The sequence below is a fragment of the Nycticebus coucang genome, chromosome 10 (genome assembly GCF_027406575.1).
Source record: "Nycticebus coucang isolate mNycCou1 chromosome 10, mNycCou1.pri, whole genome shotgun sequence".
Classification (NCBI taxonomy): domain Eukaryota; kingdom Metazoa; phylum Chordata; class Mammalia; order Primates; family Lorisidae; genus Nycticebus; species Nycticebus coucang.
The window spans coordinates 96,677,925-96,705,260 of record NC_069789.1 but is presented as its reverse complement, the minus strand read 5'-3'; the positions used below and the strand labels follow the sequence as shown (position 1 = coordinate 96,705,260).

At 38.4% G+C, this 27,336-nt stretch overlaps 1 long non-coding RNA gene across 1 annotated transcript in view; it reads right to left on the bottom strand.

Moving 5' to 3' along the window:
• Window positions 1-27,336, bottom strand: part of LOC128597257 (uncharacterized) — a 100,065-nt gene that overhangs the window by 31,985 nt on the left and 40,744 nt on the right. The window contains exon 2 of the long non-coding RNA XR_008383234.1: window positions 15,916-16,042. This is a non-coding gene — a long non-coding RNA (uncharacterized LOC128597257). The remainder of the gene's footprint in view (window positions 1-15,915; window positions 16,043-27,336) is intronic.

Below are 27,336 nucleotides of genomic sequence, written 5' to 3'. Positions count from 1 at the left end.
TGGTTTACACAAGTCCAGGGAACAACATTCCCATTATAGTACAAAAGGTTGTGCTGTTAGGTGGCCCTGATCACAGAACCCCCTGCAGTCCAGAGAATCAAGCAAATGTGTCCTTCTACCTCCCCTTTCCCTCGGGTCATACCTCAGTCCACTCTGTGCCTGGAGATCACATACAGTTCCCTTGCTTACTTCTTTTCTATTATTTCCACTCTGCACAGACAAAACAAAGCTTCAACTTACTCATTCTTCACGCCTTGCCTCAAGTAAAACAAACACAACATACTCAGAATGGAGCAGCAACAAGACAATGAATCTCAAACTTGCTGATATTTATACTATAAGAATGTAGCTTGAGAAATCGTTACGTTAAAAGACATCTCCCTATGGGGAAGGTGTTTGAGATGAAGTGAACAGCTGGATTGGAAGAGATAAAGGAAGTGAAGGAGCTGAAAGGCCCATCATTGCCCATGACTTTCCTACCTGCTTGTAAATCTTCTCCTCTAATTCATTATATTGTTATTTACTAACTTATTTAAAACTCCTAAAACCCTTCCTAGGTGGAAGCATTATTATAAGCATTTTGCAAATGTTAACTTATTCAACCTTCATGACCACTCCACAGGCAGGGTTTACTGCTATCCTCATTTTGCAGATGAGGAAACTGGAGACAATAAAGTCTTTTTACTTGCCTGAAGTCACCAACCAGTAAGAGTTGCAAAAGGATATGAACCCAATATTATAAATCAAACAAAAAATTGGTAACTAGGATCTACAGAGAACTCAAATTAATCAACAAAGAGCCAACAATCCCATATACCACTGGGCAAGACACATGAATAGAACCTTCTCTAAAGAAGACAGACAAATGGCTAAAAAACATTTGAAAAAAAAAAAATGCTCATCGTCCCTAATCATCACAGAAATGCAAACCAAAACCACCCTGAGGTATCACCTAACCCCAATGAGAATGGCCCACATCACAAAGTCTCAAAGCTGTAGATGCCGGCGTGGATGTGGAGAGTAGGGAACACCTTTACACTGCTGGTGGGACTGCAAACTAATACAACCTTTTTGGAAAGAAGTATGGAGAATCCTCAAAGAACTCAAATTAGACCTCCCATTTGATCCTGCAATCCCATTACCTAGGCATCTACCCAGAAGAAAAAAGAATCCTTTTATCATAAGGACATTTGCACTATTTATCACAGCACAACTTACAATTACCAAAATGTGGAAACAGCCTACATACCCACCAACCCAGGAATGGATTAACAAGCTGTGGTATATGTATACCATGGAATACTATTCAGCCATTAAAAAAAAAATAATGGAGACTTTACATCTTTTGTATTAACCTGGATGGAGGTTGAACACATTCTTTTTAGTGAAGTATCACAAGAATAGAGAAGCAAGAATCCAATGTACTCAATTCTAATATGAAGGCAGTTGATGAGCTAATATAAGGGGGATAGGGGAATGAGCAAGTGGGGAGAGGGTAGTAAGGAGGAGAATGGGGGTCACGGTGTCTGGTGCACCTTTTAGGAGTGGGACACAATTATAAGATGGACTTTATCTAACAATGCAATCAGTGTAATCTAATTCTTTGTACCTTTCAATGAATCCCAAACAATTAAAAAAAAGTAATAAAATAATCAAAAGCTCAGAAAAATAAATAAAAATGTAGATAAAAACATAAAACAATACATGTCCTTTATTTATTTAAGAAATAAATAAATAAAATAAATTTGTAAAGGACATGAATCAGAAGCCTTTTACTTGCTCTCTTTTGCCACTTTGTGAAGCTCTTTAAGGGTGGAAAAAGAACTACACTCTTGTTTTGTATCTCCACAAGCAGGCACTAGTTTCTGCAATATACAGGTATTAAAATATGCTTGAATCGATAAATTAGTAAGTGAATGAAGGAATGGAAATCTTTCTTGATTTACTCAGAAAGGGAGCCCTGAATGAAAACTGCCCCCGCCATGAGTGTGAGGCCATCTGTAGTGACACAGGGTCCATTGCTTACCACTGTAGAACATGACAGCGCTTCTCTAAGATGCCTGATGACAAGTTAAAATCTACTTACCCACTGGCAGACAGAAAAAGAAATAGAGAACACAGCAATCCGGTCCCCTTCAAAATGTATCCTTCCACACCCAGTTCTAAGAAAGATGCCTCAGCGAAAAAGTATTTGGTGTGGCTTCCCAAGAAAGTAAGATGATGCCTACCCAGCAAGCTGGAGCTACTCAAACCACACCCCATCTGAGGCACCGGTGTGGAGGGAGATAAGTCATCAAACCTACTGGTGCTCCTCTCTGGGAACTGACTTCATGAGAATTGCTGTCCCACCTCCTGGAGGTCACCTGCATTCTCTCTTTTGCCTTGTTCTCATCAACATGTTGGAAAGGATTTCTAGCTTTCAAGATAAAGAAAGTAAAGCATGGCTTAGAGAGTTTAGTTAACATGCCCCAGTTCACATGGCTGCTAAACTAAACTTTGGATCAGGTCTTTGGATGGAAAGCCTTTGCTTTTTGCACCTAAAAATGCTATTTTCGGAAATGTATCTGGGATAAACCTTAAGCAGATAAGGAATAACACCAGCATGCTGGGCTTCCAGGTAGGTTTAATCCAGGTAGGTGCCTTCCTTCTTGGAATCATACCATGTGAAGTTCCTCTTCGCCTCTGTGGAAAGTCTTGCACCTGAGGCTAACAATGTCCATCAAATCCTCAGTGTATTGGGGGCGGGAGCAAAAAAAAAATAACATCAACATTTTCACCAAGCTGCTGTGATTTTTAATGAATCGCTCAACTTTCCTGGTCTTTCTTTTTATATTTTCGTACATGAAACAAAGGTATTAAATTAAATATGTGTTAGGTCCTGTGTGAGTTAACAGAAACTATAGGTGAACTTCACTGCAGGCAAGTACAATGCAGAGCAATACAAGCAGGTAGAAAATATCCAAACCACAACTGCAGACAGGAGCTGTGAACTCTTACTTGGGGTCTGAAAAATGGATTCGAGAATTTATTGTCAAAGGCCAAGGACATCAGCCCAATGTGTGTGGCCTCAAAGGTCAATAAAATGATAAGTATTATCCAAAAGGGTGTTATAAAACACAAACCAGAACACATTCAGCATTTACCCAGAAAACAAAACCAGTGTGCTCCCAACTTGCAATGCTCTTCACAGTGCTACAAACTCTCAAAACTGACTGAGGAATTAGAACAAATCTGAAGGAGAAAAATTTAATGGCTTTGAGCATGGAACATGGTAATCACTGGAGAAGAGCCTAAAAAGATTTAAATTACACTACAATTATGAAAAAGCAATTCTCTGCCATTAGTACCCCATATAATATTTAATAACATTTCTTAATTTAGTTATGCATACATATTTAAAGTCTCAGATTGAATAAAGTAAAATGTTATTTTAGAAATAACACTTCTTCTAACTCTAACTTTTAATGAAATAATTGTATTCAAACTCTTCATGCACCTATAGTATAAATATTTTTTTCATCACTAAGTTCATATTTTGGGTCATGTAATTCACTTTTACAAAGCGCCCCCTCTTCACTGTCATCAATATCATTTGAGATGCAATATTTCTGAATCTTTGTACCAGGCCGCACAAGAAATTGTATTTCAACCCATAGGTACCCATTCACATATAAGTTGGACAAAGGGACATTTCATTCATCCTACAATTATAATTAAGATAATTCTAACACTATATTTTATAGTCTTTCCACAACTTAACCACTTATCTGAACTGCTTTTCAAATTTATTCACAATGACATCAACACTTATAATTGTGAAATTATGCCCCTAAAATAATGACTAAATTACTAATATTTTTGCCTCCTTTTTATTTTAATAATTTTATCAGATGAGCTTTCTAAGCAACAAAAGTCAGCATTGATTGAAATGATTTAAGGATAATTTGCTTTCTTTTAAAAAGTACTTCATTGGTTAAGAAAATATTTGAGAGAGCATGTGATTATGTGAGAGATTATAAGCTCTAAGGCAAGGCCACTGCTTTTTTTCTAAGAGATAATTAGAAGGTAACTCGCCTTATACTCATACATATAGAGGATGTTACTTATGAATTATGAAATATAATAAAGGCTAACCTTTCATTATTTCTTTTAAATATTGTTATCTAGGGCAGTGATTGTAGAAGAGGTTGGAAAAGACGCCATATATAAAATATATATTATATATATATAATATATATAGTGTGTATGTGTGTATATATATATATAAAATAAGAAATAGGCTCCGCAATGATGGAGGCTAAAAATATACATGACCTGCAGTGATTAAGCTGGAGATGTGAGAGAGCCAATGGTGTAAGCCCCAGCTCCAGGGCAGGAGAAGACAAATTTTCCAACTCAAACCATCAAGCAGAGAAAGAGCAAATTCTTTCCTCTTCTACTGTTTTATTCTACTAAGGCACTCAATAGATTGGAATATGCCCACCCACATTGGAGAAGGCAATCTGCTTTATTTGGTCTACTGATTCAAATGTTATTCTCATCCCTCACAGACACAAGTATAAATAATGTTTGATCAAAAACATTGGACACCTGTGCCCCAGTCGGGCTGACACTTAAAATAAACCATCACAATTGGCGTCAAGCTCTTAATATCAACCACGTTGATTTAGGCATCAACTCGATTGGAATAAGGGATACTGTGATAAGCTGGTAACACATTATTTCTGGATGTAACTGAGAGTTTACAGAGGGGACTGGTGTGTGAGTTGGTGGACGAGTGAGGAATCTCTGCCTTTGATGTGACCAAATGCGGTCCAGTCTAAAGCTATGGATAGAACAAAAAGACAGAGGGATGAGTGGGAAATTCAGTATCTCTCTCTTAAAGTTCGGAAAAGCTCCTCCTTACCTTGGACATTAAAACTCCAGGTTCTCTGGCCTGTGGACTCTGGCACTTGCATGAGTGGGTTTCTAGGATCTCAGACCTTTGGCCTCAATCTGAGAATTATACCATCAGCTTCTCTGAGTCCAAGAATCTCAGACATGGTCTGAGCCCTACTAGCAGTATCTCAGGGTCATGAGACTTCTCAGCCTTCATAATTGCGCGAGCCAGTTCTACTAATAAATCCCCTTTCATCCGTCCATCTATCTATCTATCCTTTTGGCTTCATATCTAGAAAACTCTGACTCACCATTAGGATATAATTCTAGTTTGAAAATCAATTCTTCTGACTTTTTAGCACCCAGCATCTTCTAGCACAGAGTGTTGCCCTTGAGACAGTCCATGTCATTCACATTCCTAGGTTTTTAATGTCACTTGGTTTCTTTCTCCTCCCTCTTCTTCCTTCTTCCCTTCCTTCCCCTCCTCCCCTGTCTCTGTTAACTTTGAGTATCTTCTTTTTATCTTTGTAGTTCTGAAATTTTGCACAAAAATTTTCTATTTTAAGGCATGAAACAATAAGAATCCTCAAAGAAAGCATAGCAAAAACACTTGAAGATATCAGCCTGGGGAAAGACTCTTTATGAAGAAGACTTCTGTGGCAATTGCAACAACAAAAAAAAATAAACAAATGGGACTTCATTAAACTGAAAAGCTTCTGTACAGCTAAGGAGATAACAACCAAAGCAAATAGACAACCTACACAATGGGAAAGGATATTTGCATATTTTGAATCAGACAAAAGCCTGATAACTAGTTATCTATAGAGAACTCAAATTAATCCACATGAAAAAAAGCCAACAATCCCATATATCAATGGGCAAGAGACATGAATAGAATCTTCTCTAAAGAAGACAGACGAATGGCTAACAAACATATGAAAAAATGCTCATCATCCCTAATTATTAGAGAAATGCAAATCAAAACCACCTGAGATACCATCTAACCCTAGCAAGAATGGCCCACATCACAAAATCTCAAAACTACAGATGCTGGTGTGAATATGGAGAGAAAGAAACGCTTTTACACTGCTGGTGGGACTGCAAACTAGTATAACCTTTTTGGAAGGAAGTATGGCGAAGCCGCAAAAAACTCAAGCTAGACCTCCCATTTGATCCTGCAATCCCATTACTGGACATCTACCCAAAAAGGAAAAAAAGCCTTTTACCATAAGGACACTTGCACTAGACTGTTCACAGCAGCTCAATTTACAATCACCAAAATGTGGAAACAGTCTAAATGCCCACCAACCCAGGAATGGATTAACAAGCTGAGGTATATGTACACCATAGAATACTTTTCAGCCATTTTAAAAAATGGAGACTTTACAGCCTTTGTATTAATCTGGTTGGAAGTGGAACACATTATTCTTAGTAAAACATCACAAGAATGGAGAAGCATGAATCCTATGTACTCAATTTTGATATGAGGACAATTAATAACCTAGTACATGGTGGGGAAGGGGAGAGCAGAGAGAGGAAAGAGGGAGTGGGGTAGGGGATTCTCAGTGGCAAGACACAATTGTAAGAGGGACTTTACCTAACAAATGCAATCAGTGTACCCTGGTTTCTTGTACCCTCAATGAATCCCCAACAATGAAACAATTTTTTTTAAGTTGTATACGTCTGTTTTGACATTTCATGGTTCTGAGTGTATTGGTTTTACATGCTAAATACTTCCTTAGCCTTTTCAACTTAGAAGTGTATGTTCTTCCCCATTTAGAAATTTTCTCGTTTTATTTCTTTGGCATTCCCTACTCTCCATTTTTTCTACTTTCTTTGTGGAAATACTATTGCTCAGTTACTGAGACAATCCTCTAATTTTCTTATCTTTTTCTCTCTAATTCTCCATCACTTTAATTTGTTCTATTTTTTAGTAGATCTCATAAAACATTTTCTCCAAATATAGTATTAAATATTTTATTTCTACTATTTTTTCCAAAACTTTTTTTCTTGGATATTCTCTTATGGAATCATTCCTATCCTGGGCTTTTCTTGTTTCTTTGAGGATGTTAATTATAATTTTTGAAGATTTATTTTTTCCCTACTTAACAATGTTTGTGTTTTTCTGAGTTTCCTTTTTTTTTTTTTTTTTGTCCGGGGCTGGGTTTGAACCCACCACCTCCGGCATATGGGACCGGCGCCCTACTCCTTGAGCCACAGGCGCCGCCCTGAGTTTCCTTTTCTATTTTGCTTTCAGTTACCCTCTTTTATTTTGGAGGCATTCTCCAACCATGTGACAATCTTTGGCTTTTGTATTTAAGACTGAGCATAGTTCTATGTGCAAAGGTAGGATTTTCCCTCAGAGGGAAAAGATAGGAAACTACAGTTCTTCAAGGGAGCCAAAAATTCCAATGTCTGAAAGTCCTTTCTCCATAGAGAAATCTTCCATTTTACTATGAAATAGAGGAAAGAACAGAGTGGACATTTTGGGCTGCTGGTATTCTAGAATCTGAACATGAGAAGGCAGTAAAGGTCTCTCATAGTTTATTATGTTGATATTCATGTAATCCCTTTATTTTTAGTTCCACTCTCAGCTCTGCACTTTACCTTCCACTGCTGTTCCAAGGGCTGGTATATCTGCTATAAAAAATCTCCACAATGGGCTATAATTGGGTTATAGCTTTCACATGAAAGCTATAAATTGGTTTCATAGTAGGGCTGAGTACTTTGGATACTTTTTCTTCCATTCTTGAGATACTTTGCTAAGAAGAATATGTTCCAGCTCCATCCATGTAAACATGAAAGAGGTAACCTACGGTGGATCTTACAAGGGTACATGTGAAATTTACTAAATGTAGAATAAAAATGTCTTAACACAATAACTAAGAAAATGCCATGAAGGCTATTTTAATCAGTTTGATGAAAATACTTTAAATTGTATGTAAAACTACCACATTGTACCCCATGATTGCATTGATGTACACAGCAAAACAAAAAAAAGAAAGAAAAGAAAAAAGAAAAAGACTCCACAATGTAAACCTCTGTTCTAACAGGAGAGAACAGAGGCTACCACCTGGCCCGCTACCTTTTTGGGCAGGAAAGAGTTTCTGTGAGCCCAGCTACTCTGCATACAGACTTTCGCTTAACCCCACTTTCAGTCCCATCCTCTTCCACATATGCTCCGGATGCCAAACCTCTCAGGATTTTACAGAGGGAATGAATTCATTCCACATCAATGTCCATAACTACAGGCACTGAGTTACAACTTCATCCTGTCTTCTAGGAAAATTAACACTCGTCTCTCTACTTCCTTCTTCCAAAAATGTGTTGAATTCTATCCTACCTGCTATTACCTTCTTTTCTGTTTTCTGTCATTTTAGGTTAATTTCATTTTTGTGGGTTTTTTATGCTTTCTCTGTTTTTTGTTTAGTCTTGTATGTGTGTAAGAGAGAGAGAGAGTGCTTGTTTTTTGGAATTGTTTGATTGATTCTAGCCCACTTCCTTTCTGCCAGAAAGTTCTGGTCCAAAGCCAATGCTCAAGTAATATAAAAGTCTCATTTTATAAATTGCAGACAGATATATAGATGCATGGGTATAAAAGGAAGGAAGGAAGGAAGAAAGGCTGGCTGACTGTGTTTAGGCTATAGAAAGAGGATATATAAGGGAGAGTATAACCCAAACATTAATGTATAAAATTTCTTTCCAAGTTGTTACAATCTTTAGTATTTCTCCCACCGCCAACCAAAAAAAAAAAAAATCATCACTATTCTTTGACCAAAAAAGACACCTCCTGGCAGACAGTCCGAGAGCACCAGCTTCCTCTGTCATATCTATTCTCCCTTCTACCAGACATTTCCCTTGTTGAAAAGCATTTTGAAATTGAGCGGGGCGAGAAGGGACAGTGTGGAAATATCCAGCCCCAATCTGTGCCCCGCAGGCATTCACTATCCTCTCTTGTCAGCACAGGCCAGCTAATGTTCACAGAGACTCCCAACAGTGCGGCACTGAACACAGAGAACAACACAGTCCCTAACTTGGTGACCTTTTGAAAGAGGTTCCAAACTGCCAGCAGGCGCTACCAGGCTGACTAAAACGAGCCTTAGCTGGCTTTCCCAGCTTTCTGCACGACACATTTAATGAAGGTAGTATGTGGTTTGTGCCGAGATGGTAATAAGTTAAATTATAGTTCTGGACTAGTTATCTACCATATAATGGCAGATTGTTTCACTCTCTGAAAAACCAGAGACTCTGTACTTTCTCAATTGCCTTTGATTTTCAGAGCTGTTGTCCAGCAAATTTTTAAAGAACATGTTCTGTTTTTATCTGAAAATCTGCCATCTTGTAAACATAGCATTTCTAACAGTCAAAATATTTCCTACCTTTGGTATGGCATTCACTTTTAAATTAAAGTGTCAGGTGAGAGCAGATAAAACTTCCTTCTCAAGTGTCCTTGTCACTACCCTGGTTCATGTTCTCATTACTGCCAGTTTGCTGCGACAGCCTTCTATCTGTCCTCAACTTTGACCTTCTTCCTGATTCAAATCTTGGTCTATCTAACTTCAAGCTTATTTTTTCCTTTCACTACACGGCCTTCCCACTGCTCTGCTATCCTGCTCATCTGATGAAATAGGGAAGGACTATAAACCATTGGCCACCAGTTCATGTGTGCTCTCTCTTTCTCTCCATCGCAATTCTCTTTCCTCCTGTCCGTAAGGCCGACCACAGTCCTGAGTATTTGCATGCTTCGCATCTGGTATAGTATATAGCACATAGTATGTGTTCCATTAACATTTGTTAAATATATGAACTATTCATTTATGGAAGCCATAATTTACATAGCGTGCAATTTTCTGGAATAGCCATAGTACTTGAAATATAAAGCAAAGAAAGCAGATAATCGGATTGATTGAACTGAGCCAAAGTCTTTTTTTTTTTTTTTTTTGAAACAGAGTCTCACTCTGTCACTTGGGTAGAGTGCCATGGCATCATAGCTTACAGCAATGTCACACTCTTGGGCTCAAGCAATCCTCTTGCCTCAGCCTCCTGAGTAGCTGAGACTACAGATGCCCATCACCATGCCCAGCTTGTTTTTCTATTTTTAGTAGAGATGGGGTCTGGCTCTTGCTCAGGTTAGTCTCAAACTCCTGAGCTCAGGCAATCCACCTACCTTGGCCTCCCAGAGTGTTAGGAATACAGGCTTGAGCCACCACACCTGTCCTGAGCCTGAGTCTTTTTGTGTTAGCAGGATGTATTAGAAAGATGAAGAAGCAAAGGAGCTAATAGTATTGGCCAAAAAAAAAACTGGGTGAAATGATGGATTGTGTGATATAGCACAGATTTGAAAGGAAGTGAAAGACTTGAATTGACACAAAGATTTGAAAAAAATGAAATGGTTGAAGAACAGAGTAGATAGTAATATAATAGGAGTGAGAGAAACATGAAGGGAAAGAGGTTATGGTCGGAGGTATGCTATTGGAGTGTAAGAGGTAGAGAAGTAAAAAACTAGTGCGAGAAGGAAGGAATGGCCACAAGTGAAGACTGAAGATTCCGGGAAGGTAAACAACTAGGAGGCATCCAACTTGCCGGGCCATCCTGGCTGAGTGCAGTGGAACGAGCATCCTGAAGGTGCACGCCTTTGCTGAAACAGCTGTTACTACTGCCAGATGGCACGTGCCTGAGCGCAAGAAGCTTGTACGTGAAGGTGAAGGAGTAATAATTTATCCTTTCACTGACAAATGGGAACTTGTCATTAATGGGAACTTTCCTTAGTATAGCTTGGTCAAAGCAGGCAAGATACAGAAGCAATAGGACTAGAAAACACACTCTAATGTAGTGCAAGTTGTTTCAAAATATTTGGAGAAGCAAAGAGAAAGAGAGAGAGAGTTAGACTGATAGCTGTTAGGGGCCTTTGTAAGGCAGGGGGTGTTAAAGTGCAGAAAGGACCTGCTGTTCTCTGTACACTGCTCGTTACCTATTAATTCATGCTGTACATGTACATTCAGTTCTTGGGAACGATATGACATGTTAGCAGAGCTAAGCCTGTGCCTCAGTAGTCCCATTTTAGAGATGTAGGGAGGTTCATGGTCTATCTCTTGCTGGCCTAAAATGCCCTAAGGAGCTCATGGACAAAATTCTAAGAATGAAATATCTATAAAGAATCAAAAACATTTTAATCTCTCCCTGAGAAAAGACGTACAGTGGGAAATGAAGGCAGCGTGGTGAGAAGGATAAAACATCAGGTCACAGGACACTTCATGGGGGATGAAGCAATCAGGCAAGGTGTGTGGGAAGAGCTCAGGAGAGAGTAGGTGGAAGATTCCAGAGGCAACTCTCACTCCCATTCAGTGTCATCTGGGACCTACGTTGCTTATTCTTGTCCTCAAGGATTTGTGCCCCGGGCATGCTAGTTCAGCTTCCCATGGCAAATGGAAAACAGTGGTTTTGACATGACCTGATGATTATATACCATTGGAATAAAAGCAAAAAAAAAAAGAATTGAACAGAAAGCAAAACAAAACCAGCCACAGAAGTTACATAAGGTACATGCTGCATAGCTGGGAATATAACTCAGCTTTAGTATCCTGCATTATAAAGTTAACTATTAATTCAGAGCTTGTCCACCTTATCTTTTCCCTGAGAAATCTAACATATGAAATGCTCTCTCCCTGCCCCCCTCATCCCTTTCTTACTCTGTCTCCCTCTCTTATGGGTCTTTTCCTCCAATTCTTTTTCTGACTCATCATCATCAGCTGCCCCTATGTATTTGTTTAAATCATTTGCTCATATTTATGAGATTGAGTGCTTTTTTATTATTAAGAGTTTTTTTATTATGTAAGAGTTCTTAACATATTATGTGCACAAATCCTTTGTCATACACATACACACACACAGATATACACACATACACATACTTACAGTAGAACCTCTGTAAGTTGACTGTCCAAGGGACTGGGTGATGGACTCTGATGGTCCATGCTATCACTACTCTCTCTCTCAAGAGCTCATTTGGACACCCATTATATAGAAAAAATAAAAGTCAAAATTATATAGTGGCAAGGGCTTCCTATCCAATGTCTTAGTTTTATGTTTCCACAAACATTGGTCAAAACTGGAACATACAGATAAGGTCAAACTATCAAAAAATGAGGAGCCCTGTTGTCTCAAATACCGACCTCAGGCGGGAATTTCCTGCTGGTGCTCACAGTCTCATGCTAGCCTGTTTCCTCCAGATCCTCTTAGCATCTCCTCAAGAAGCCTCTTCAACCTGCAGTGGCACCTTCTGTCAAATATTTCCCGCATTTGTCACCAAAATGTTTTGGCAGGAGCATCATCTTTAGGTTTTGACATAATTCCGAAGAGAGACTTTTTCAATTATTACTAATGGAACATTACTCTACTCTTCGGGAACTTCTGCATGAATAAAAAGGGTCATTAATGACATCTACTCTCAGCCCAGAAATCGTGAGTCAGTGCTTGGTGCAGGATTTTTTTGTTGTTGTTTCTTTTCTTTTCTTTTTTTGTTTTTAAACACCTGGTAATTTTCCACTCCCTCACCACCTCTCCAACTCAAACAGCATGGTATTGAGTTGAATATAATAAAGTCAATAGTATTGATTGCCTGCAGGTGAATGCTATTTATTCTGCATTGTTTTGTTTCCCATATTACATAATAATACCTCACATTCTCAGAGCACTTTTCATCAGAGGCACTTTCCCAGGTCTCCAATACTTTCTGAAACCCAATGGAAGGAACCCCTTTCTAGTAGTTCCTGCATTCATTTTCACATGTTCAAGACTGACTCAGGCTATTGAAACGGTGTGCTGGGAGGACCAACCCATCCAATGTGTCTTGTAGGACACCTGTTAAACAATACTTGTGCCTAACTAATGGCCAATTTAACATCCAAGCCCTGTCAAGGAAAAGGCCAATAATTTTAAAATGTATTTAAAAGTATTCATGAGGTGAGTCCCACCCTTAAGTCCACACCAACCTAGCCCTGTGTAGTTCTTACAACATTAAATTGGCTATCATACCTCTTAATTCAGCTAACATTCCTCTAATGGTTGATTAGTCAGACCCATGGTTCTTAACTTCTTTTCCCTAATATGTTCAAATACTTAATGCAGTTGATACAAAATATGGGTTAAGAGTGTTTCCTTTTCTCTCAAACTCATGAGAATTTATGGGAATGTAGATGATCAGAGTAACTATAACATTGGGTCTAATCTAATTTATGTGTGTTTTTTTTTTTTTAAATTAACCACATGCTTTGTCCCTTTATGAGTAGTTACAGCTAGATTTGATATACTTCACAATATACCATAACAAAACATGTTGTCAAAAATTTCTGGTTGGGTGGCACCCATACTCAGTGGATAGGGCATTGGCCACATACACTGAGGCTGTCGGGTTCGAACCTGGCCCGGGCCAGCTAAACAACAATGACAACTGCAACAAAAAAACTAGCCAGGCATTTTGGCAAGCACCTGTTTTCCCAGCTATTTGGGAGGCTGAGGCAAAAAAAAATCGCTTAATCCCAAGAGTTTGAGGTTGCTGTGAGCTGGGACCCAGGGCAACACAGTGAGACTCTGTCTGAAAAAGAAAACAGTAACTGGTATTGTCTGCATGTGCAGCTATAATATAGGCATTCATGACTTTAAACTGTTCCAAGACTAACAAGCAAAGTCATGTTAGAGATATGATATGATGTTATTGACATGAACATAAACTCTGGAGCAGATTGCCAAGGTATGGCAATTTCTTTTACTTATCAGTTGTATAATATTGGTCAATTTATTCAATGTTCTGTGCCTCCCTTTCCTGTACCTGAGGATAATAATAGTACACACCTTACAAATTTGTTGCAGAGATTACAAGGAAAGCACTTGTAACACTGCTTTATATTTAGTAAGCATTCAGTAAATGTGGACTACTTTTATTACCATAGATGATGTTGGTAGAATTTCATATCTTCCAAAATTTTATTTGAAGATCTCAAACACCTACAAATGGTGACTTCTGTACTGAAATGGAAACATGAAAAAAAAAAAATGAAAGCTGAAGATTACAGTTGTCTTTCTTAAATTTATTCTCCATTTATAATCAAAGAACAACTCTGGTTAAATACAGACAGCAGAACTTCTGTAAATTGGCCACCTGAGGGATTGTAACAAACTGTTCAATATACAGAGGAGGTAAACATAAAGAACAAGGCCTTAGCACATGTAATGTATGTCTGTTCTTTGAATATCTACATAAGAAAAATAGTCAATGTAGGGAGGGGGTCAGCTATGGAGGTTCTACTATAGTTGTCTGAGGTTAGATAGAGATAAGTTGAAACAAACTGGTTAAGTATATTTATAATTTATTTACTAAATTTATACCACTTATGAATGCACTTTACATAATATGAGGAGAAGAGTGTCCTGAAAGTTGTAATTTTCAGAACAAATATGATAAATGGGACATGATATTCACAACTATAAGCATTATACAAATGTAGCAGGTAAATAAAACTTAATACTTCAAAATGTAGAATAGATGACATATCAATTAGAAATTATTCTCACCTACTATTAACAGAAATTAGAAATAACTATGGTTAAATAAGATAAAAGTTTATTCCATGTCTATCTGTCTAGGCCAATGTATAGACTTCAAACTCTAGAGTCATCGTTAAGAACCCAGGTGCGTTCAATCATTCTGTACCACCATCTTAGCATTCAGCGTCCATTTGGAACAGTGCCCCCTACACAAAAGTGACTGCTGGAATGATAGCCATTATTCTCATTATTCAAAGCAAGAAAGACAGAAAGAAGAGAAAATACAAACAAGTTTCAGCCAGCTGTGCATCCTGCCTTTCAGGAGCTATCTCGGGAACAGTAATGTCTTCCACTTACAAGTTCACTGGTCAGAACTTAATCATGCGAGGGTACACCTAGCTACAAGAGAAGCTGGGAGATACCATGTTTTGGTGGGGTTCTTTTTCATCCTAAGTAAATCTGAATGCTGTTATTAAGAAAAAAATATATAGGGTACTGAATATATAGCTCATAACCTCTACCACAGTCAAGTTGGTAAGAAGTTGACTAAAATGTGAATTTGTGTTTATTGAATTTTATGTTTACAATTTGTTTTACAAGTTTATATATTATTTAGGTGAAGGTTAGGCAAAATACAATTAGATAGTTGAAAGTTTTTGGCAAAATACATTTAACAAATATTAATTTAGTCACTAATACAGGCATTGCATTTTGGTAGATACCAGAAATTGGAAAGTAATAAAATAGTCTCTTCTGTCAATTAGCTTAAAATTCAGAAAGGCACATGGATAAATCAACAGCCAATTAGAATAGAAGTTGTTAAGAAAAATTTTTATTTGAGAGTTCCACTTCTGCCAAAACAGCCTTAGGAGTTCCATGGCTATAAACCTGGCACAATTAATTTTTTTTTTAATTCAACATTTTAAGTATCTGGAAATGAATCTAAGGGCATACAGCAAATGAAGTAACATTTATTCAAGAAAATTTACTGAAATTTGGCAAGAACAGCAAGAGTTTGTGATATCTGAACTAAGATGTTTCTTCTTTCTCTCCCAATTTGGTCAAATGGAAACTATTTCACAGCCAAGAAGGAACCGCTTCCTCCCATCCAGACCACAGTTGAAGAGCTGTCTTACCACCAATTGCTCAGCAACTAAAGCAAGAGAATCACTCAGAAAGAAATTGTGCCATGATTTTCACCCCCAATTACAGAGCCATAGCCCAGAGAATTTGTCTGGGGGAAGAAGCAGGGCATGAAGATCTCTCCTACTATTTTTCCAAAGAAATTGATTTCATTTGCAGCAGATGCGAAGAAATTCAAGCCTATGGACAATCTCAAAAACAGTGGCGGTTTTGGTAAAAAGCAGCTAGTAGAATTTTGGTAGATTCACTGAAAGTACAGACTACATGGTAAGCAAATTTACTGGACAGAACTGGAATAAGAAACAGACAGAAGGAGCCTTCTTGGGCTCAGAACAAATTTTAATCACTGACCTTAGGAACACAAATTTGGCATTGTAGGACGTTGTTAAAAGCAATATAGCAGCACCTGTGGCTCAAGGAGTAGAGCGCCGGCCCCATGTACCGGAGGTGGTGGGTTCAAACCCAGTCTGGCCAAAAACTGCAAAAAAAAAAAAAAAAGCAGCATAGCAATAAACCAGCAATTACTTATGCTTATCAACTGGGTATAATCAGAAAACAAAAAGGGCCGGGTGGCACCTGTGGCTCAAGGAGTAGAGTGCAGGTCCCATATGCTGGAGGTGGAGAGTTCAAACCCAGCCCTGGACAAAAAAAAAAAAAAAGGGGGGGAGGCAGAGCAAGATGGCAGCCGAGTAACAGCTTCTTTGCATCTGGGCACCGTGAGTCTGGGGAGATAGGACTCCAGGCATTTCTGGCTGGTGGGATCTGCCTATCATCACCCCTGTGAGGATACAGGGAGTCAGCCAGAGACTTCTGGACCCCAAGAGGAGGACTACAACAGTGGAAAAACGGCAAGTGGTCGCATGTGTTCAATCCGTCTAAACCTGCCCGCAACTGTAAGTTCAGTAGCAGCGAGACTGCAAACCAGAAAGGCCTTACCTGTGAACTGTTTTGGTGTTTTTGGACTTGGCACTCAGTTGAACTGCCTTGGGGAGAGCCTGAGTGGGAGTGCAGAGAACTTTGGCCGTTGTCTAGGACCCCAGTCTGAGCCGCTGAGCCAGACGGAGCTAATAGTGTTTGGCTGTGGATCACAGGGAGCCATTGTGAGCCATCTGCCCTGGCAAGCTCCGCCCTCAGGGTCGCAGAGCTAGAATCGGGTGGGAGCTGGTAACCCAGCGACCAAGTAGCCTAAGGGTGGGGTCTGAGCCGCCTGGTAGCCCTAACCCTCAGGGGCAGAGTGAGACCGGTTTTGGCACACTGGATAAGTGGATAGCCACTTCAGCACTGATTCCAGCGACAAGCACTTTCCTGGGAAAGCTTCTGCTCAGCAAGTTTACAAGTTCAAAGTGCCTTTAAGTGGGCTGAAGAGAGATTTAGGGTGTCTACCTGCTGGGTTTGAGAAATCAGCAGCCTCCAGTCGTATCAGAACTGTGATTAACATCTCATACGCCAGAATACCAAATGTTGCCCAGACAATGTTCAATAACATATACATACTGCTTTGCTTTTGGTTGTGTATTTTTTGTTTTTTTTGGTTATTTTTTTGGTTTGGTTGTCTTTTTTTGTTTATTTTGATGTTGTTGATGTTGTTTTGTTTTTTAATTTCAACCTTTTCCATACAGATCATTTTTCTTTCTCAATTTTTCTAGTTTAATTATAATTTCCCATTGCGGCCCTTTTCAATAACTAGAACTTCATTTTTGCTAGTGTTTCTACCGCTATTATTTGGTTTTTCACCCAATTTTATCCCGTAAAGTTTTCGGTTTGCTTGTTTTGGTTTGATTTATAGCATTTTTGTCTTTCCTCTCTAATTGGTGGAGGTGGGGTACTGTGTCTGATCAGGTTAGCAAAGAGCTGCTGACCTCAAGGGAACCACCCAACTGGGCACCGCCAGAAGGCAGGGTTTTTTTTTAAGGTTGTGACAAAGTACCCTACTGTACACCTATATTGCTCTGTCTCCGTCTTTCTGTGCCTCTCTTCTTTTTGTCAATATTCCTTTTACCCACTCATTCTCCTTTCTCCATTTTTCTTTTTTTTTTCTTATCACTCGGTCCTCCTTTCTTTCATCCCTTTTTTGCTCTTCATCCTTCTCACCCTTCTGGTCCTGTAACCCTTAGTCCACAGGCACGAGAACTTAAAGAGCAAGAGGAAGTGAAAGGAAAATTAGGGCAAGGAAACAGATAAAAGAAATCACCCATGAGGAAGAATCAGCAGAAAACTCCAGGCAACATGAAGAACCAGTCCAGAACAACCCCGCCAAGGGACCATGAGGTACCTGCTACAGATGATTCCACCTATAAAGAAATGTTAGGAATGAACAAACCGAAAACTTTACGGGATAAAATTGGGTGAAAAATGTTAGAAAGGAAATTGAGACTACACATGTTGAAAACAATGAAAGAAATGATGGAAATAATGAAGGAAACTGCTAATAAAGTGGAAAATAACCAAAAGGAAATCCAAAAACAGAATCAAATAAGAGATGAATGATATGAAGACTATAAACAGGATATAGCAGAGCTGAAGGAACTGAAACAGTCAATTAGGGAACTTAAAGATGCAATGGAAAGTATCAGCAACAGGTTAGACCATGCAGAAGAAAGAATTTCAGAGGTAGAAGACAAAGTTCTTGCGATAACTCAGATAGTAAAAGAGGCAGAAAAGAAGAGAGAAAAAGCAGAACATTCACTGTCAGAATTATGGGACTTTATGAAGCGTTCCAACATACGAGTTATAGGTATCCCAGAAGGGGAAGAAGAATGCCACAGAGGAATGAAAGCCATACTACAGAATATTATAAAAGAAAATTTCCCAAATATCACCAAAGATTCTGACACACTGCTTTCAGAGGGATATCGGACCCCAGGTCACCTCAACTCTAACCGAGCTTCTCCAAGACACATTGTGATGAACTGTCCAAAGTCAAGACAAAAGAAAAGATTCTGCAAGCTGCCAGGAGTAAGCGCCAGTTGACCTACAGGGGCAAATCCATCAGAGTGACCGCAGACTTCTCTAATGAAACTTTCCAAGCAAGAAGACAATGGTCATTCACCTTTAATCTACTTAAACAGAACAATTTCCAGCTCAGAATTCTATACCCTGCTAAGCTAAGCTTAAAAATTACGGAGAAATTAAATCATTTACGGATATACAAACATGGAGGAAATTCGCCACAAGAGGACCAGCTCTACAGGAAATACTTCAACCTGTTCTGCACACTGACCACCACAATGGATCAGCAGCAAAGTAAGAACTCAGAAATTAAAGGACAGAACCTAACCTCCACAATGATGCAAAAGATAAAACTAGGGCGGCGCCTGTGGCTCAGTCAGTAAGGCGCCGGCCCCACATACTGAGGGTGGCGCGTTCAAACCCGGCCCCGGCTAAACTACAACCAAAAAATAGCCGGGCGTTGTGGCGGGCGCCTGTAGTCCCAGCTACTCGGAAGGCTGAGGCAAGAGAATCGCTTAAGCCCAGGTGTTGGAGGTTGCTGTGAGCAGTGTGATGCCACGGCACTCTACCAAGGGCCATAAAGTGAGACTCTGTCTCTAAAAAAAAAAAAAAAAAAAAAAGAGAGAGAGAAAACTAAGCAATGGACTCTCACAAAATAAGACGAATACAACACTACCATACTTGTCAATTATCTCAATAAATGTTAATGGCTTGAATTCCCCACTGAAGAGACATAGATTGGCTGACTGGATTAAAAAACACAAGCCATCTATTTGCTGTCTATAAGAAACACACCTGGCTTCAAAAGACAAATTAAAGCTCCAAGTGAAGGGTCGGAAGACAATTTTTCAGGCAAACGGCATTCAGAAGAAAAGAGGAGTTGCAATCTTATTTTCAGATACATGTGGATTTAAAGCAACTAAAGTCAAAAAAGACAAAGATGGTCACTTTATATTGGTCAAGGGAAAAATACAACAAGAAGACATTTCAATTCTAAATATTTATGCACCCAATTTAAATGCTCCCAGATTCTTGACACAGACCTTACTCAGTCTTAGCAATATGATAGCTGATAATACCATCATAACAGGGGACTTTAACACTCCTCTTACAGAGCTGGAAAGATCCTCTAAACAGAAATTAAACAAAGATATAAGAGATTTAAATGAGACCCTAGAACAACTGTGCTTGACAGACGCATATAGAACACTCCACCCCAAAGATAAAGAATATACATTCTTCTCATCACCCCATGGAACATTCTCCAAAATTGATCATATCCTGGGACACAAAACAAATATCAACAGAATCAAAAGAATTGAAATTTTACCTTGTATCTTCTCAGACCATAAGGCACTAAAGGTGGAACTCAACTCTAACAAAAATGCTCGACCCCACCCAAAGGCATGGAAACTAAACAATCTTCTGTTGAATAACAGATGGGTGCAGGAAGAAATAAAACAGGAAATCATTAACTTCCTTGAGCATAACAACAATGAAGACACAAGCTACCAAAACCTGTGGGATACTGCAAAAGCAGTTTTGAGAGGAAAATTCATCACTTTAGATGCCTACATTCGAAAAACAGAAAGAGAGCGCATCAAACAATCTCACAAGAGATCTTATGGATTTGGAAAAAGAAAAACAATCTAAGCCTAAACTCAGAAGAAGAAAAGAAATATCCAAAATCAAATCAGAGATCAATGAAATTGAAAACAAAAGAATCATTCAGAAAATTAATGAAACAAGAAGTTGGTTTTTTGAAAAAATAAATAAAATAAACCATTGCCAGACTAACTAGGAATAGACAAGTAAAATCTCTAGTAACCTCAATCAGAAATGATAAAGGGGAAATAACAACTGATCCCACAGAGATACAAGAGATCATCTCTGAATACTACCAGAAACTCTATGCCCAGAAATTTGACAATGTGAAGGAAATGGATCAATATTTGGAATCACACCCTCTCCCTAGACTTAGCCAGGAAGAAATGGAGCTCCTGAACAGACCAATTTCAAGCACTGAGATCAAAGAAACAATAAAATATCTTCCAACCAAAAAATGCCCTGGTCCAGATGGCTTCACTCCAGAATTCTATCAAACCTTCAAGGAAGAGCTTATTCCTGTACTGCAGAAATTATTCCAAAAAATTGAGGAAGAAGGAATCTTCCCCAACACATTCTATGAAGCAAACATCAACCTGATACCAAAACCAGGAAAAGACCCAAACAAAAAGGAGAATTTCAGACCAATCTCACGCATAAATATAGACGCAAAAATTCTCAACAAAATCCTAGCCAATAGATTACAGCTTATCATCAAAAAAGTCATTCATCATGGTCAAGTAGGCTTCATCCCAGGGATGCAAGGCTGGTTTAACATACGCAAGTCCATAAACATTATCCACCATATTAACAGAGGCAAAAATAAAGATTACATGGTCCTCTCAATAGATGCAGAAAAAGCATTTGATAAAATCCAGCATCCTTTTCTAATTAGAACACTGAAGAGTATAGGCATAGGTGGCACATTTCTAAAACTGATTGAAGCTATCTATGACAAACCCACAGCCAATATTTTACTGAATGGAGTAAAACTGAAAGCTTTTCCTCTTAGAACTGGAACCAGACAAGGTTGTCCTCTGTCACCTTTACTATTCAACGTAGTGCTGGATGTTCTAGCCAATACAAATTAGGCAAGACAAGGAAATAAAGGGAATCCAAATGGGAGCAGAGGAGGTCAAACTCTCCCTCTTTGCTGACGACATGATCTTATACTTAGAGAACCCCAAAGACTCAACCACAAGACTCCTAGAAGTCATCAAAAAATACAGTGTTTCAGGATATAAAAATCAATGTCCACAAGTCAGTAGCCTTTGTATACACCAATAACAGTCAAGATGAGAAGCTAATTAAGGACACAACTCCCTTCACCATAGTTTCAAAGAAAATGAAATACCTAGGAATATACCTAATGAAAGAGGTGAAAGACCTACCTCTATAAAGAAAACTATGAAATCCTCAGAAAGGAAATAGCAGAGGATATTAACAAATGGAAGAACATACCATGCTCATGGATGGGAAGAGTCAACATTGTTAAAATGTCTATACTTCCCAAAGCAATCTACCTATTCAATGCCATTCCTAGCAAAATACCAACATCGTACTTTCAAGATTTGGAAAAAATGATTCTGAGTTTTGTATGGAACCGGAAACAAACCCGTATAGCTAAGGCAGTTCTTAGTAATAAAAATAAAGCTGGGGGCATCAGCATACCAGATTTTAGTCTGTACTACAAAGCCATAGTGCTCAAGACAGCATGGTACTGGCACAAAAACACAGACATAGACACTTAGAATCGAATTGAAAACCAAGAAATGAAAATAACATCTTATAACCACCTTATCTTCAATAAAGCAAACAAGAACATACCTTGGGGGAAAGACTCCCTATTCAATAAATGGTGTTGGGAGAACTGGATGTCTACATGTAAAAGACTGAAACTGGACCCACACCTTTCCCCACTCACAAAAATTGATTCAAGATGGATAAAGGACTTAAATTTAAGGCATGAAACAATAAAAATCCTCCAAGAAAGCATAGGAAAAACACTGGAAGATATTGGCCTGGGGAAAGACTTCATGAAGAAGACTGCCATGGCAATTGCAACAACAACAAAAATAAACAAATGGGACTTCATTAAACTGAAAAGCTTCTGTACAGCTAAGGAGACAATAACCAAAGCAAAGAGACAACCTACACAATGGGAAAGGATATTTGCATATTTTCAATCAGACAAAAGCTTGATAACTAGGATCTATAGAGAACTCAAATTAATCCACATGAAAAAAGCCAACAATCCCATATATCAATGGGCAAGAGACATGAATAGAACTTTCTCTAAAGATGACAGACGAATGGCTAACAAACACATGAAAAAATGTTCATCATCTCTATTTATTAGAGAAATGCAAATCAAAACAACCCTGAGATATCATCTAACCCCAGTGAGAATGGCCCACATCACAATATCTCAAAACTGCAGATACTGGCGTGGATGTGGAGAGAAGGGAACACTTTTACACTGCTGGTGGGACTGCAACCTAGTACAGCCTTTCTGGAAGGAAGTATGGAGAAACTTCAAAGCACTCAAGCTAGACCTCCCATTTGATCCTACAATCCCATTGCTGGGCATCTACCCAGAAGGAAAAAAATCCTTTTATCATAAGGACACTTATACTAGACTGTTTATTGCAGCTCAATTTACAATCACCAAAATGTGGAAACAGCCTAAATGCCCACCAACCCAGGAATGGATTAACAAGCTCTGGTATATGTATACCATGGAATACTATTCAGCCATTAAAAAAAAATGGAGACTTTACATCCTTCGTATTAACCTGGATGGAAGTAGAAGACATTATTCTTAGTAAAACATCACAAGAATGGAGAAGCATGAATCCTATGTACTCAATTTTGATATGAGGACAATTAATGACAATTAAGGTTATGGGGGGGAAGCAGAAAGAGGGACGGAGGGAGGGGCGTGGGGCCTTGGTGTGTGTCACACTTTATGGGGGCAAGACATGATTGCAAGAGGGACTTTACCTAACAATTGCAATCAGTGTAACCTGGCTTATTGTACCCTCAATGAATCCCCAACAAAAAAAAAAAAAAGAAAAAAACAGGAGGAATCACACTACCAGACCTCAGACTTTACTACAAAACGATAGTGATCAAAACAGCATGGTATTGGCACAAAAACAGAGAAGTAGGTATCTGGAACAGAATAGAGAAGCAAGAGATGAACCCAGCTACGTACTGCTATTTGGTCTTTGACAAGCCAATTAAAAACATTCAGTGGGGAAAAGTTTCCCTATTTAACAAATGGTGCTGGGTGAACTGGCTGGCAACCTGCAGAAGACTGAAATTGGACCCACACCTATCACCATTAACTAAGATAGACTCTCATTGGATTAAAGATTTAAACTTTAGTCATGAAACTATAACAATACTAGAGGAGAGTGCAGGGAAAACCCTTGAAGAAATTGGTCTGGGCGAGTCTTTTATGAAGAGAACCCCCCGGGCAATTGAAGCAGCTTCAAAAATACACTACTGGGACTTGATCCAACTAAAAAGCTTCTGTACAGCCAAGAACACATTAAGTAAATCAAGCAGACAGCCCTCAGAATGGGAGAAGATATTTGCAGGGTATATCTCTGACAAAGGTTTAATAACCAGAATCCACAGAGAACTCAAATGCATCAGCAAGAAAAAAACAAGGGATCCCATCGCAGGCCGGGCAAGGGATTTGAAGAGAAACTTCTCTGAAGAAGACAGGCACACGGCCTTCAGACATATGAAAAAATGCTCATCATCTTTAATCATCAGAGAAATGCAAATCAAAACTACTTTGAGATATCATCTAACTCCAGTGAGACTAGACTATATCACAAAATCTCAAGACCAGAGATGTTGGCGTGGGTGTGGAGCAAAGGGAACACTTCTGCACTGCTGGTGGGAATGCAAATTAATACATTCCCTTTGGAAAGATATATGGAGAACACTCAGAGAAATAAAAATAGATCTGCCATTCAATCCTATAATTCCTCTGCTGGGCATATACCCAGAAGACCAAAAATCACAACATAACAAAGATATTTGTACCACAATGTTTATTGCAGCCCAATTCATAATTGCTAAGTCATGGAAAAAGCCCAAGTGCCCATCGATCCACGAATGGATTAATAAATTATATGTACACCATGGAATATTATGCAGCCTTAAAGAAAGATGGAGACTTTACCTCTTTCATGTTTACATGGATGGAGCTGGAACATATTCTTCTTAGTAAAGTATCTCAAGAATGGAAGAAAAAGTACCCAATGTACTCAGCCCTACTATGAAATTAATTTGGGGCTCACACATGAAGGCTATAACCCAGTTAAACCTAACAATAGGGGGAAGTGGGAAAGGGAGGGGAGGGAGGGTGGTCGTGGGTAGAGGGAGGGGGATCGGTGGGATCATACCTGTGGTGCACCTTACAGGGGTATTTGTGAAACTTGGTAAATGTAGAATATAAATGTTTTGGCACAGTAACTGAAATAATGCCAGGAAGGCTATGTTAACCATTGTGATGAAAATGTGTCAAATGGTCTATGAAGCGAGTATATGATGCCCCATGATCATATCAATGTATACAGTTATGATTTAATAAAAAAAAAAAAAGGGCCAAGAAAACATTGCTATCATCTCAGACTGACTGTGGGAGTATCCAAGGCCGTGACCTCTACCATGATCACTCATAACTTAGCCTCATTAAAGGCTTCACATTGTGGAGGGGAAATAGAGGGATCTAAAAAATTTTGCTACTCACTAAACAAATGAAAAAGCAATGAAAATGATAAGCCCTAGTGTGGAAACAGGTATCTAGGGTTTTTATATATATTATCTATAATGTACAGTTTTCAACAAAAATATATGAGACATGCAAAGAAAAAGGAAATTAAGACCCCTATACCAAATATGAAGCATGCAAGAGTAACTGTGACAGCAATAAGATATTTGTTTTAATATACAAAGATCTTAAAGTAGCCATAATAAATATGTTCAAAGAATTAAATGAAACATGATGACAATGTCACATCAAGTAGACAGTATTAATAAAAAGATATAAATTATGAAAGGAAATACAAAGAAAATTCTGGAGTTGAAAAATATAATAAATATTAAAAGTTCACTAGAGGAGCTCAACAGTAGGTTAGAACTGCAATAGAAGGAATTTTTGAACTGGATGATAGATGGCTAGAAACTATGCAATTTAAATAGAGAAGAAAGAAGAAAAGAAAATAGAGCCCCAGAGAAAAGTTAGACACAGTTAAACATGCTAATATATGCATAAATTAGATTACCAGAAGGAGAAGAGACAGAGAAAGGAGCCAGAAAAAATGTTCAAAGAAATAATGACTACAATGTTCCCAAATTTAATGGAAAATATGAATCTGCATGTGCAGGAAGCTCAGCACACTCAAAGGAGGGTAAACACAAAGAAAAAGAAGAAAAACAGGAGTGAAAAAAATCAATAAACAAAAGCTGGTTGTTTGAACAGATCAAAGAAATTGACAAATCTTTAGCTAGACTGACATTGAAAAAAAAGAAAAGACTCAAATTACTAGAATCAAATGAAAGACAAAACATAATACTAACATATAGAAATAAAAAGGATTATAAAGTCATACTATATACGATGGTTTACTGATAAATTCCTTAAAAAGATACAAACTACCAAAACTAACTCAAAAATAGTAAACATAAATCTATAAGAAGTAGAAAGATTGAATGAATAATCAAAAAACTATAAAAGAATGCCCAGATTTAGAAGATTTCACAATTTCTATCAAATTTGTATTTAAAAATAAATGATACTAATTATTTACCAACTCTTAAAAAAAATTAGGAGAGAGAACAGTACCCACCTCGTTCTGTGAGGCCAATATTGCCTGACACCAAAATCAGTCAAAGTATCACAAGAAAATTATAAACCGTATCTAATGAAAATTGTCAGGAAAATTTTCAACAAAACATAAGCAAACCAAATCAAGCAAAATATGAAAAGAGGTATACATCATGACCCAGTGGGATTCATTCCAGGAATGCGTATTTGGTCTAACATCTGAAAATCAATAAATATAACACATCACTAAAATTAAAAAATGATTGGGTGGCACCTGTGGCTCAGCGGGTAGGGTGCCGGCCCCATATGCCGAGGGTGGTGGGTTCAAACCCAGCCCCGGCCAAACTGCAACAAAAAAATAGCCAGGCGTTGTGGCGGGCGCCTGTAGTCCCAGCTACTTGGGAGGCTGAGTCAAGAGAATTGCCTAAGTCCAAGGATTTGGAGGTTGCTGTGAGCTGTGTGATGCCACGGCACTCTACCAAGGGCAATAAGGTGAGACTCCATCTCTACAAAAAAAAAAAAAAAAAATGATCATCTCAATAGACACAGAAAAACTGTTAGACAAATCGAACATTCTTTCATAAGAAAAACAGTCAATAAAATAAAAACAAAGGTGGACTTCCTGAACCTAAGAAAGGGACTCCATAAAAACCCACAGCTGACATCATACTTAATGAAGACTGATTGCTTTTCCCTAAGGTCAGAAAAAAGTCAAAGATCTCCACTCTCATCTACATTGTACTAGAAGTTATTTTTATTTTTATTTTTTTTTTTTGGCCAGGGCTGGGTTTGAACCCACCACCCCCGGTATATGGGGCCAGTGCCCTACTCCTTAAGCCACAGGCGCTTGTACTAGAAGTTTTAACCAGGGAAATTAGGCAAGAAAGAGAAATAAAGGCATTCATACTGAAAATAAAGAAGTAAAATCCTATCTACAGAAAATATGATCTTGAGGTCAGGCACAGTGGCTCATGCCTGTAATTCTAGCATTCTGGGAGGCTGACGCAGTTGGATTGCTTGTGCTCACAAGTTCAAAACCAGCTTGAGTAAAAGCAAGACCTAATCTCTACTAAAAAATAGAGAAACTGAGCCAAGAGGATCACTTCAACCCAAGAGTTGGAGATTGCTATGAGCTATGACTTCATGGCACTCTACCCAAGGTAACAGCTTAAGACTCTGTCTCAAAAGAAAAAAAAAAGAAAAGAAAAGAAAATATGATTTTACATACAGAAAATTCTAAGGCAGTCACAAAGTAACTATTACAACTGATAAATGAATTCAGCAAGGTTGCAGAATACAAAAATCAATATCTAAAAATCCATTTTATTTCTATATATTGCAATAAGCAACTCAAAAATGAAGCTAGGAGA